The following is a 13,557-nucleotide window of genomic DNA, read 5'->3' as shown; positions in this document are numbered from 1 at the left end:
TCTCTCAATCATTATAAACAATCTCTGTCATTAATTCCTTTTCCATGCATATGCCTGAATAGACTTATATTTTAACCACATATTGAACACAAACAGATTTTTTTCCAAGTAGGTAGTCTTAGAACAAACAATCAACATTCTCATTCATCCCTGGATCTCCAAATGACCTGATTACTTTTTCTGTACTCTCTTGTCTTGTTCCTATCCTTCCATTCATGTCACCTAAGGAAATAATTCTGTTACCCTGAAGTGCATTCATTCAGGATGTCACCCAATTTTCTCCAAAACTCAGCTTAATCATAATCATAATCTATCAACTTCCAGTAGAGCATAACATGCAATTATCACCATCCTGTGGATTCTTACTTTCATATGCACTCACCACAAAGTAGATGACTTCAGTTCAAACTTTCTGACATATTTTAGTCCTTTTATTCATAATGAAACATCCACATTCACCTCCCTGCATGTATTGAACTCTATTTCATAAAATCAAGCCACCTTCATTCAGATCTATTACATCCTTTCCCTTTCTCTTTTTTTAAAATAAGAACTTTATTATATTATGTTTCAAAGTACAGTTAAAATACAAAACAAAGAGTACAGCAAAGATAGAAAATAGAGCTAAAAGAAAAAAGACAAAAAACTATAATAGTGAAAATAGATAGAAAATTGAAACAGAAAATTACTTCCGACTATCTCCAATACAGATATAAATGCAAATTGAAAAAAAAATCTCTTACCACTAATTAATCCAAGTCCACATTATTTCTATCAGCACAAACCATCTAATCATTAAAACCCACAAAGCTTCATTTTTTTCCCGCACAAGCACCTAATCTAAAAGAGGTTGCCATAAGGAGACAAATTTAGAAACAGTGTTATCTCTTATTAAAGCTGTTAACTACGCCATTTGAGCCAAATCCATTAATTTAATAATCCATTCTTCCACTGTAGGTATTTGTGGGTCTCTCCATCTTTGTGCATATAATAATCTTGCAGCTGTGATCATATACAAAAGCAGAATTGCATGTTGTTTCTCCAATTCTTTCCCCATCAAGCCCAATAAGAAGAGTTCTGGGTTTTTTTGGATATTCACTTTAAGAATCTTTTGAATAATGATACATACTGTATCTGATCCCAATTTTTTTTAGCATTTTCCCAGGTCCACCAAAGATGATAAAAGGTTCCTTCACTCTGCAAACATTTCCAACAGACACTTGTTACACCAGTATACATTTTTGATAACTTATCAGGAGTTAGATACCAACAATACATCATTTTATAAAAGTTTTCTTTTAAATTATAATTCAACATAAATTTCAGACCTTTAATCCACATATTTTCCCATTGTCCAATATAATATTGTATCCAAAGTTTAGTTTCAGTTTCTCTTAGCTTCTCAGACACACAACGTATTTATTTTTCTTTCTTTCATTTCATGCTCTTTACCATTTATTTCAGGGTGTCCGCAGGCTATGTCAAAAAAGTCAAGATGGCCACCAAGTTGCAAGTCAGCATGATGTTGCCTGCATCCTATTAACTAGGAGACATTTGCATCACTGATGCTCTCCGTCTCTCCATCTCTGTTTATTTTACAAAAACTGGCTGGACTGGCAATTGAATCTTTTAAACAAGAGCAATGGGACAGTATCTTCCACATGCTTGAAGGCAGCAGTTCTGAAGATGCAGAGAACAATATTGTTCATGTACTAAGCAGCACTTAGCTTAGAGACATGGAAGAGGTTTTATGGCCCCCAGCAACTTGTTGCTGCCATCTCGCAGCATCTGTTGCCTGAACTTGTTAATTTAACTTAACTTAATTTAATTTAATTTATTACATTTGTTATTGATGCCCACTCCAGAAGACTCTGGTCAGCTTACAAAATCCAAAAACAAAAACAAAAAACCCCAGTAAAAAAAATTAAAACAATTTAAACTCACACAAACAGGCATAAACAGGCATAAACAGATAGCCCAGACTAAAACAACTAGAAGAATAAACAGTACAAAAATATGACAGGGGTCCTACCAATACATAACAACCACATTAACCCCAGGCCTCACTTGGCCTTACAATAGGAGAACATGGAGTCCTTGGATAAATTGTAGTCATGGTTTTCATCTAAACTCTGAAGTGTAGCACTTAATTTACCCTGCATTTGTCTGTTTCATTTCTTTCTCAATGGCTTTATATATGTGCATGATTCTTTTCTACCTCTTCCTAAATCCAGTCCTAAAATGCTTTTCCTATAGACTTCATATGTACGGTGGTATAACCTATTCCTAGATAGCCAGTTCTAGTATGAATTATATGAAGAACCAGGATAGATAATAATTGTCAGATATTAAATCAAACAAATGGGTCCCCGCTTAAAATTGATCATTTGCTTAAAGTAAACAGTGTGCAAAACATTTTTCATTACACCTTGGATCTTACAAAGGATCTGGCCAATGGGATGATATTTGGCAATCTCCCACTGGACTATGTTTTGTTAAGTTAGAAGGCCTTTTATAGTCTGGGTTTGGAAGAATGTAAGAAGTATTTTTTCTCATAGATAGCTCCCCTCTCTTTCAGTTTTGAAAATCAACTGATGGTCATTAGTGTGATTGGGAATTACTTCAAAACAGGCATTTTCAAAAGGAGTCCCTAAGTTTTATTTATGTATGCACTTATATCCATCTTTTCTTTGAGGTCTCAAAGTGGTTTCTTGAGGGCCCCCCTAATTTTATTTCACAACAACCTTGTGAGGTTGGTTATGCAGAGAAAAAATGACTACCCAAAGTCATTCAGGGAGCACTGGAATGGAGATTAAATCATGGTTTTCCCCACTCCCACTGCTTATTACTACACTACACTGGTTCATGCAGTGGAAGCCACCCTTGACCCATATCAATGGACAGTAAAAATGTATTTATTTAGACAGGCTCTCTGGAGCTAAACTTGCTCCAAGATTGTATCTGTTCTTGGCTGTGCACCATCATCCATTCTATTAATTAGATGCAGTGATTTTATTCTTTTCCCTGATGTATTGTGTCAATTCAGGGCAAGCATTTTAAAATAAAACAACCAAATAAAACTTTAGCCAGATAAGACTGTAATAGTGTTGGAGTGGTACTGGTGGAAAGCAATAAGTAATGAGAAAGAAGTGGGAAAGGAGGCAGCCATCTCAGCTGTCAACAGAGAACAGGTCTAGGGAGAATAGAACATTTCTAGAAAGAGTTTGTAAAAGAAGCAGATCTTGAACAGGAAAAAGAAGCTGTCCCATAAACTCAGAAGAGGAATCTCTTCTCCATATACAGAAAAGTGTGACAAGATGCCATGGAAATAGGAATGAAAGCTTTTGGAAGGGGCTAGCAAGATATTCGTTTGGGTGGCCTTGGTGGAGTGGGGGGATAATAAAGGGAAATAAGATAAAAATTGGAGTGTCAAGGTGATAAGTGTCAGACTAAAAGCCTGCTGATTCTAATCTTGTCTCAACCATAAAACTTAGTCCTTATCTCTCATTCTCACCTTTCTCAGAGGCTTGTCAGGAAGCTAAGATGTCTCATCAAGGCTTTGAAGTCTAATGGTACAATAATTCAATCTTTACTTTGGTTCTGGATGAGTTAAATCCAGCAACTAGTAAAAAGAACAGAGTCTGATGGCATCCTGAAGACATTTATTCTGGCATAAACTTTCATGGATTACTACATTATATTCAGTTCATGGACTATTATCCAGAGAAAAGAATGGTGAAACAGTCAGGCTAGGGGGAGATAAAATGGAAATAATGGATAATTGCCAGAGGTGTCTGCAAGGTGTGGTAAAAAAAGTCAGGATGGTGGTCGTAAAGGTGCGATCAAAGCACTACCTGTACGTAAAAAAATGTGGGCACATAAAAAGCAGGTGGAACTTTGATTATACTGTATTGTTACTGGTAAGTACTCTTTTTAGATGACACAGCGGTATACAAAGAAGTATAAGACTACCATCCAAAGCCTAAGAGATGGAAGTATCAGTGTCCAAGATAGGACTGACTAATTTGTTAGATTTACATGCTACTTTAGCTCAAGAATGCTTTCATGTGGATCTTCCTTCATCTTACTACCATAACAGCAACACTGTGAGGTAGGTTGGACTAAGAGACAGTGATGGCCAAAAGTCATCCAGTTAGTTTCTGTGCCTGATGTCAGAGCTGAGCGTGGGCCTCCCCACTCCTTCCTTGACCTCTTAACCACAACAACATACTGGATCTCAGTGTGGATCTATTCAATGTGTAGATCCTGGCTGATAAGTTTGACTAATTTTATCCATCATCTGTAGATGTTCCTTCATTTTCTTTTCTGGCTATATTCTATAGAGGATTATATCTTTGGCATTACGCTCTAACACTAATATCACAGTACTGTGGGTATGACTATAGACAGTGGATTTTGTAGTATGTTTTGGGTGGGATCTGGAAGCATGTAAATATGTGTAGCAGTTAGTCATTCATCATGTAGTTTCCTAGTTGTATCCAAAATATAAACCCAGGAAATCTGTTGTTTTAAGCAGTGGTGCAATTGTAACTGTGTGCAATTATTTGGATTCCTTTTTCAGACCACAGACTATCAACATTTCAAAGTGGGGTTTCTTAAGGCTGGCCCAATATACAGTATCTTCTTGCCTGAAGCAAATAACAAAATGGTTCTTCCCTTCATGTACAAACGCCAACTGATTCTTAAATGATGGGACAGTGTCCTTCATAGGGGCATAAACAGGATGGTTGACCTCTCTACCCACTTTCTGCATCCCCAAGCTGTTGCATTTCTTGAGGCACTTCCTCCTTCAGTAGCTGTTATACAATTTCTTATAACACCCCCTGAGGCAATAGTACCTATTCTTCTTTCTGGGACAGAAGTGGGGAAAATCATGCAGAATTGGGCCAAACTGATGGTTTATTCCTGTGGACAAATGCCAATTAGACTACAGGCTTTTCACTTTATTCTTATCCAAACAACATTAAGAATGTAAAATGTGAAGTATTACCTCTATTTTTCTTACCAACCATCACCCCATTTGCTATCATCTATGCCTGAGTTGCGAAGCTGGGAGAAGGAGTGGATTGTGCCAGAATAAATTGTAGCCATTTGTGTGATTGTTGGGAAATCAGATGGAAGTATTTTGACAAAACGTCTGTGAGACGGATTCAGTTATGACTTGGTTTCTTAAGTTCCTGAGAAAAATTGAAAATAAATAATAAATACCAGCGATAAAAACTAAAATGAAAAAACAACAACAAGCTATCCTGTGTTTGATTAGTTAACATCATTCTCACTGGAAAGATACCCATGGGGAATGCATGGCTTTAGACAGCTGGAGGGAATTCATGGAAAGATTGAGTGGTGTGATCTTTTGAGAATCCCCATGGTTCCAAATGCATCCATGTAGGCCTTATTCTGAAAAGACTTCAAACCAACATTTTTTCTGTAAGGAGTAGCAGGTCTTATTCTGATATCTTGTCCTTGCCACTCCCGTTACACAGTTTACCACATTTGTTTTGCATTTAATATTTTTAATCCAGGGGAAGACAAATATAGACTCAATTTTTAAAGATCTCCAAGAGCTACTGAATCTGAGCCACTGGAGAGTAAACACAGAGATTTCAGTTGAGGGTCAGAGGTCCATCATCCTTCCATGCAAAAATTCATGGAACATTTTTTTTGGTATGACTGTTTTCCATTTTAGGGCCTAACTTTGAGCGTGACAGCAGTCATTTCATTTTTCCATTTTTAAATAAATGAGGATTTTTTCTTCAGATCAACTAAAAGTCATACAGATATTTTTCAGGAGTTCCCAAACTAACTTATGCTGTAAGCTACAATAAGGCAAATTGTGTGTTTCTTTGAGATAACAAGAGAGTTTTCTGAAACTACGTACTACTTACTTCAGGTGTAGAATGATATTAAATTTTATTTTATTTTCATTTATCTAGTAGATTTATGTCTCCCCTTTTCTTCTTAAGGGTACTTAATTAATTAAGATAAAAAAAGGAATGTGAAAATAATCAAAGCTACAGTTAAAAGCATAGAAAAATACATAAAGCCATATATTTTTTAAGCAGGATATGGATTCAAATTATGTTCCTCACTCAACAAGCAATTCTATCATATGGGAACATGGAATGTTCCATTATCTCAACACAGACTATTTGGTCATCTAGTCTAGTTCTGTCCTCTCTGCCTGGCAATAACTATGAAGAGTGTCATGCAGAGGCCTTTCACATCCTTTGTGTATCAGTTGCACCTTGTCCTTTAAGGTGGAGACAGCTGAGGCGGAGAATAAACTCCGGGGAACTAGCTGCCATGGCTATTGGGCAGTAGGAGGAGAGACAAGGTAGTGTATCATCCGTACTTCATCACACTACTGGGGAAAGCACTAATAGCTACAGCAGTTGTATACTTGATAGACATATATTAGGGAGGGGTTTTCTGAGCAATTTCTTCTTTTAAAATAAACTAGATCTTCTGGGGTTCAACAAAAACATTGCATACACATTAAACTGGTGTACCTCAACTTTAACTTGTTCATCCACACAATGTCTGTACGTACCAACGTTTGTTTCCTCCTCACCCACTTAATTCCTTTACTTACCAGCTGTTGATTCTCCTCACCCACTAAATTCCTACCCTTTTTGAAGTCATGTTATCTCTCTTTCTGCAGTATTTCTATGTTTGAACCCTACCTTTCCCTCATTTGAATTTCATATTCAGTCTGAAGCCTGGGAGTTGCAAATCTACACCTATCTTTCCTTCAGCCACACCATAATTGGTGGACACTGAGTCTTGGTTGCTTATTAGGGCCAGCCTGAGACATTGTGCTGCCCACAAATGCCTGTGAAAGGTTCAAACAAGTCAAGATGCTATCATGACCTTTTTGGCCCTCACCTGCAGATACCTCTGTTGCTGCTTAAAGCAAAGAACAAGACTGTATCCACCTTATACAGATAGTGGAATTTCGTGTCAGCACAGGTGAGCACCAGGCTGCTTCTCTGCACCTGAAGACATAGATTAGCTTAGGTGGAATAACATAATGATGTATGTTGGAATCATGCAGACAGTTCCACCTTCCAGCATCAGCTTTGCAAAGCAGTTTCCTCACTCTTTCAATGTTACAATCAGTCCTTATGGATTTACCTATAAGATATTTTCCACCATTCTCTTTTATAAATGTACAACAAAATGAATGCTATTTTTAGAAGATGAGAAATACCAGTATATACTCACCAAGCTGTCACATGCCCATTTAAATGGCACTTATTTTTATAATCCATTGAAATGAAAGGGCACCATTCAGTTCTGAGGCTCAGTGAAGCTGAGATCCTTTGTAAAAACACTGCCAACATTTTCTCGAGTTTTACTATTGTCTTTTGCTGACCTTCTGCTTTTTGGAAAGGGGTCTAAAAAAATAACATGAAAACCACATAAAAGAAGAGTTTTACTAGATGTATCTAGCATTCTGTTTTATATTGTGACTATCCAGATACCAGTGGGAAATCCAAAAGAAACACCTAAGTCCTTCTCCCACTGTTGGAACTAGCAATTATTTAGTAGCATGCTGTCTCTGACATCTTCAGTACATCTGATAGTGGAAGTGCCCATAACCATGAGGACTAGTTGCCATTTGTAACTTCTCCCACATGAATTTGTTGTATTGCCTTTGAAAGGCATCTAGCTCAATTAAGGAAGAAGAAATTACACAAGGCCCTTTTACATAGCCACCAGCTTGAGCCTCCAAACCTTTTGAAGCAATCTCCACTTACTCCATTGCTGTTCCTGTGACACACAGAGCTCTCCATGGATCAATCACTCTTTCCCCAGCTGGCCCACGGCAGGGTACATTTATTGGCCGCAAATCAGCACTCCATCCGGTCTTCCTTCTTATTTCATTGCGATTGTTTGTGTACAGAATAAAAAGCAAGAGAGAAAAAGGCCGCTGTGCACAGAAGAGGAAGATCTGAGGAGCTGGAAGTAGGAAAAGATAAAGAGTTCCCATCACTGGGAAATTGTTCACTTCTCAGTGCCAGGGGAAATTCTGTCACAGTTTATAGAATTTCCTTTGCAGTCACACCCAAACTGAAAAGTAAATTGCTCAGCTACAGAAATCATCCCCAAAACTGACACCAATCCTGGATGGGTGCAGTCTCTTTCTGTGGAATGAAACATAGACAACCCAAACGCAAACATTCAGAAAGGCACACAGCGAGTTGATTCTAGTTTTAAACTAAACATAATCTCTGTCCATGCTAGGACCTCATTCCTTTTTGAGTGCTTCCATATCCTTCAGATTGGGCACTTTGGAGTGACAGTCTAAGAGCTCAGGGATGTATTAAGCATAGTCTTATGCTTCAGTGCTGCACTTGTTCGCAAAATGAGGAATCTATATAATGTCACAGAAGCCATTTGCATTTATAAATGTTCCCCTTTTTCTTTGGATCCTTTCTTGGAGAACTTGAGGCTGCAGCAGTGGGAAAATCACTGGGCTCACCACATAAAATTATTTTTTAAAAGCATGCTGACCCCATTTTGAAGGAGAGTAAATGTTATTGGAATCACTCCAGCTCTTAGTTGTCAGATAACCCTTATTTCCTAGTACTCCCCCTTGTGGGGCTGTCTGGAATACTTGCTAGAGTTTCTGTAGTAGTATCTCACTGTCAGGGGGCCTAGGTCAGTGTTTCTCAACCTCAGCATCTTAGTGTGGAGTTCAGCTCCCAGGATTCCTGTGCACATAGGGAATTCTGGGAGTTGAAGTCCACACATCTTAAAGTTGCTGAGGTTGAGAAACATGGGCCTAGATGATTAAACAGGAGAGTGATTAATTTTATCTCATCCAGTCTGAATGCTACTAGCTTGCCTCGGAATGAAAATGACTGGTCCAACTTTCTGTCCTGATGACTTCCTCAAAGATTTGGCTTCGGCACTGTGGTTGTTGCTTTTGGTGGTGAGTCTCCCTTCCACTTGCTTTCCATCAAGCAAACAGAAAAAATCCTTTGCTAAACCTTCCAACAAATTTGAAAGCAATGAAAAATGGAATTTGAATCCTGAAGATATATAATCCCTATATTTGTGGATCAACATGAATTACACAGATGATGTAAGAAGCTGAATTTGTCTGAAATGTTGCATCTAGTTTTGCAATCGAACTGTTTAAACCAGAAAATGTTTTGAAAGGATCTATAAGAATACGGCAAGGCACATAGTTTGTTTTCTTAATCAAGGAAAAATAAGAGGTAAATCAGGTCTAATTTGTCCAGCACAGGTTGAAAATGGGTTTGATCACAATCAGCTATGGGTATAAACAAAGTAGTAGTTTATTTAACCAGGGCAAAATAGCAAAACAAGACAGTCCTTGCAGATTCATCAATGCTTTTGAATTTCAAACAAAACATTTAAAAAGGAAAAACCATTTTACAAATAATGATATTTCCGTGTTACCTTTATTGAAGGTATAACTGAATTTCTAACAAGATCAAAAGCAATATTTCAAGTCAGTCCATATACATTATGAAAAATAGCAAAGAAATGTCATGTTCCAATAGAAAAGAATATATGTAGCTCAAGGCTGAATTGTGGAGTCCTTGGTGCTCTCTGAGCTTGGTTGTTTGCTTACAGACATTTCATTACTCACTTAGGTGACACCATCAGTGCTCCACAAATTGTAATGTATTTAAATAACATCCATATTCTTGTTGGGCCATGTGATTAAATTCTATATTATATAATACTATATTAAACCATATTATAGTATTATATTCTATATATTATAGTCTATATTATATTAAAGGGAACCTATTTCAGTGGTTTGGAAACCAGAAAAATCTCAATATATTTCAACCAGATGTGAGATGACACAGATGTTAACAGTAAGGATGAACAAATGAATATGGGTCAGTTTCATTCGTTCTATCCAATAACTGCAGTATCTTATCAGCCAATCATTATTGATTTACTAATTAATTTTTCTCTAGCATTCACATTTTCGGTAAAGCTCCTGAAGAAAAGGTGTGATATAAATCTACCTCTTTAATATAGGCATTTTTCTATACAGTTTCTAAGTAGAGGTCTTCCCTGTAAAATTCAAAGACAGCTGGGAAGAGAAACCCACAGTCTGAAGGATAGCTATGGTCCGACAATCTAGATATCAACTGGGAAGTCTACATTAAATTGTTCCATTTGAAAAAGCAGAGCAAACAAAATTCTCCCACATCTCTGGTAAGAAACCCTTGGGTATTGTTTTACAGTATTTCTTTAGACACTGTACAGATATTTGAACATAAAATTATAAATTAATATAACCAAAAAAAGAGAAACTAACAGCTAGAAAAGCTAGCATGATAAAAATGCAAACAAAATAGCATTTAAAAATAAGTTACATTTATCTAAGAAATAAAATCACCAACATGTTATCTTCAGCCATTCTCAGAGATCTTACTAGAATATGTACTTAGGAAGATTGCCCACTCCTTCCCTTTCTACTGGAAAGAATAACATTTTATCTTTTTAAAACAAAAGGAAAAGTTGCTGGACAAGAGTGTGGAAACAGTGAACTTTAACATCTCTCCTCGGCCCAGATTAAAACTTTGAATTTCCAGAAAAACATAAAGGAAAGCCAGGTAAAGCTAGACCAGAAAGGAACTTCTGATTCAAGGAATTGTTATTTGACTAGATATAGGTAGATGTCTAATTAGCATTTGCTACGTAGTTCTTTATTATTTGTGTGCTAGTTAAGATCTTTTAATTTCTGTGATTTTTTTGTAATCTTTATTAGCTCATTTATTGTATAGCTGATGCCTCTTGGGATCTCTGAGCAGCAGATCCATCCCACCTTGTGATCTGCCCCAAGCTTATCTTCTCCTTTATAGCATTTTATACCATTTTAAGATTCCTTTAAGGTGCTGGGAAAATCCTGTAAGTCTGATTTTAATTATATCTTGTGACAATGATTTAATCCCTAAAGGAGTGGGGTTGACTTCCCTAGCTGTAAAGGTGGTGATAGAGAATTTATTTCATCATCTTTTCTCCTTCTATTGGCCAATAGGATTTCTAGGTTGTGAGATCCCTTTCCGACCAGCTACACCAAGGCAACCCAGTGTGTAAACCCAGAGGAGTTCAGGGAGAGGAGGATGGAGACCTCACATCTTTTATCTCACTGACTTAGCCCTGCCACAACACTCCTCATATTTGGTTGGCTTTTCATATCACATTAAGCCTTGGTTTGTCTTAACCATGGTTTAAAAAACTAGCCAGTGTTCTGATTCACCCATCACTAAGTCATAAACCATGGTTTATAAGCCACAGTGTTGAGTTCCCACTTATATTAAACCAAAATCTAAAATCCACATGTTGTTACAGATTGCTTTTAACTTCCTGGTGTTTACCAAACTCCTTGCCTCAATATTTTTTAAAATTTAATTTTTAAAAATTAAATAAGAAGCTGTCATGCTGCAAAGCAAAAGGCCAGCCTTCAACACTCTTTTAAACTTCAACACCCCATAGGCATTTTAATAGAAAATAAGAATACTGGCTGGCTGCAGCAAAGCACGTCCTTTGGAAGTTTGATCAGGAAAAGAAAAAAGGAAAAAAAGGAAAAGAAAAAAAAAACAAGGTAAGCTGGGTGGTAGTGGTAGAAAGCATCTTGGCAGACTAGAGAGGGTGGCAAAGGGTGAGTTCACTCTTTTACCTTCTGATAAATGGATGTTTTGTGTTTGGCCACGCTACTATGGCAGCCCAGCATGCTTTCAAAACTCCAGATGTGCCATCCAGACAAAAAGTACATGCCAGTCCATCCGTCTATCGCGTGGTGAGATCCTTCCACTCATCAGAGATCCCACAGGACCCTGCCCTAGAGGGAATGCACCCCGTGGCTGCTGCTATGTTCTAATTACTATTGCAGTCTTCATTACAGGAAGACCAGGGATAAAGATGTCCTGTTGGACCCTAATTCTGATCATCTGTTTTACTAAAATCTGAAAAGAAAAAGCAATAGATCTAACTGATTAGCAAAGACTTCACAAACATTTTGGGCCACTGGCTACACTTTCTTTACAGGCATTTTTTACTTTTGATAACTTGAACTGGTATTTTAATAGTCTTGTATTCAGTGGACAAGTTCTTCTAAGCCAAAGTTGTTTTATTATGAAGGTGTTGCTCACAATTTAAAACATTCACTGGTTGTCCCAAGGCTGGTGCTAAATACTTAAAAAGAAAAAATGAAAAAGAGGGCTGAAAGTAACAAATCGAGTGTGTCCGTTTCCTAGAGATTGCTATAGTTAAAATACATGGAATGAATGATGATTTGGCCGCATGGGATTAATTGTAACATCCTTAGCTAAATATCAAAGTCAGTCAAAATCCTTTCCACCTGCCTTATCATCCATAACATTTTTTTAAATTCAAATTTTCACACACTCTAAGATTGTACTTCGAGATTCATTCTTCTTTTTATATCACCAATGTCGTATTTAACTAGGTAATGGGATTTATCATTTTGTTGATATCAGTTGTCTTGGCAACTCACCATAAAAAAACCTGAGTTGCCTGGCAACTTGTCATTGTGGAGCTGCAGCGGAGGGGAGACCTTTTGTCTCACTGAAGGGAGGGCTTAAGGAATATTGAAAACTTCTGCTCATACGTCTCATGAATATACTTATGTTCAAGGTCACCCAATTTTCCCCTCTTCATCAATGAAGACAAATACACTGTCCTTCCAAAGATGCCCCATAATGTGTTTCTTGAAGATTGTCTTTTGTCAGAGGAGAGAGAACAATCAGATTAAGTGGTTCTTATTCTATGTGCACACTTGCCAAATAAAGTGTGGTGTTAACTATAGGACAGCTCTCATAAAGCAGGTCTTTTCTTTCCTGGATTTTTCTACATTCATTAACAAATCAGCTACTGTACACCCCAAACCTTCTATGATCCCAGGAAACCAGGACTCCTTTTTGCAAAAAGTGTATTTGTTCTGGTTTTCTTTCAAAAGTTGAAGCTTTTCTTTTCCCTTGCTTGGTTCACTGGTGGCACTATGGGAAAAAAGAAAGATATTTCAGTAGACGAAAAACTGGGCAAAGTAGATTTTGAGAGGGAAATTCAGTTGATGTATTAAACCTTCCCAAAAGGAAATATATTTAGCGGGCTGATTTCAAGTGGGTTTATTGAGATGTTAAGTACATCTTACATATTCAATCATTAGAATTGCAAATGTAATTAGAACTCAAGATTCTTTTCTTTGGAAAAAATGAACTGTTGTCCCAAGGTGATACTAAAAATGCATTCTCCCACCCATCCAAAACAAACAGATGGAGACAGAAGTTCATTTGGGATAAGATCTTGAGGTAGGCATACAGGCCCGCTCAGCAGAATCGGCAGGAGGACAATACAATGTATCTTGGCTGGTTTACCACTAATGTTGGGCTGAAATCTACCTTATCCTCTGTGCTGCAGTCACAAAGGTTGCAGTGCACCACAGAGATTATTATATAATGAAAGGCAGAACACCCTGGGCCACTTATAGGTAAATCATTTAGGAACACAATACTC

At 37.3% G+C, this 13,557-nt stretch overlaps 1 long non-coding RNA gene across 2 annotated transcripts; it reads right to left on the bottom strand.

The window, feature by feature from the left end:
• Nucleotides 1-502: 502 nt before the first annotated feature.
• On the bottom strand, nt 503-7,977 carry LOC148213807 (uncharacterized). 2 transcript variants are annotated; one of them, XR_015793830.1, is made up of 4 exons: nt 7,785-7,977; nt 7,249-7,421; nt 5,012-5,198; nt 503-1,197 (listed from the first exon to the last, which is right to left on the bottom strand). It is a non-coding gene; the product is annotated as an uncharacterized LOC148213807 (long non-coding RNA). The 2 variants fall into 2 exon arrangements; XR_015793829.1 differs by having other exon boundaries at nt 503-5,198.
• Nucleotides 7,978-13,557: the final 5,580 nt, after the last annotated feature.

This window comes from Python bivittatus, unplaced genomic scaffold, assembly GCF_059951505.1.
Source record: "Python bivittatus isolate LINGU-HERP-01145 unplaced genomic scaffold, Pbiv_v1 ctg000850_np1212, whole genome shotgun sequence".
Taxonomy (NCBI): Eukaryota; Metazoa; Chordata; class Lepidosauria; order Squamata; family Pythonidae; genus Python; species Python bivittatus.
Note: the sequence above shows the minus strand (reverse complement) of the source record. Positions and strands in the feature narration are given on the sequence as shown.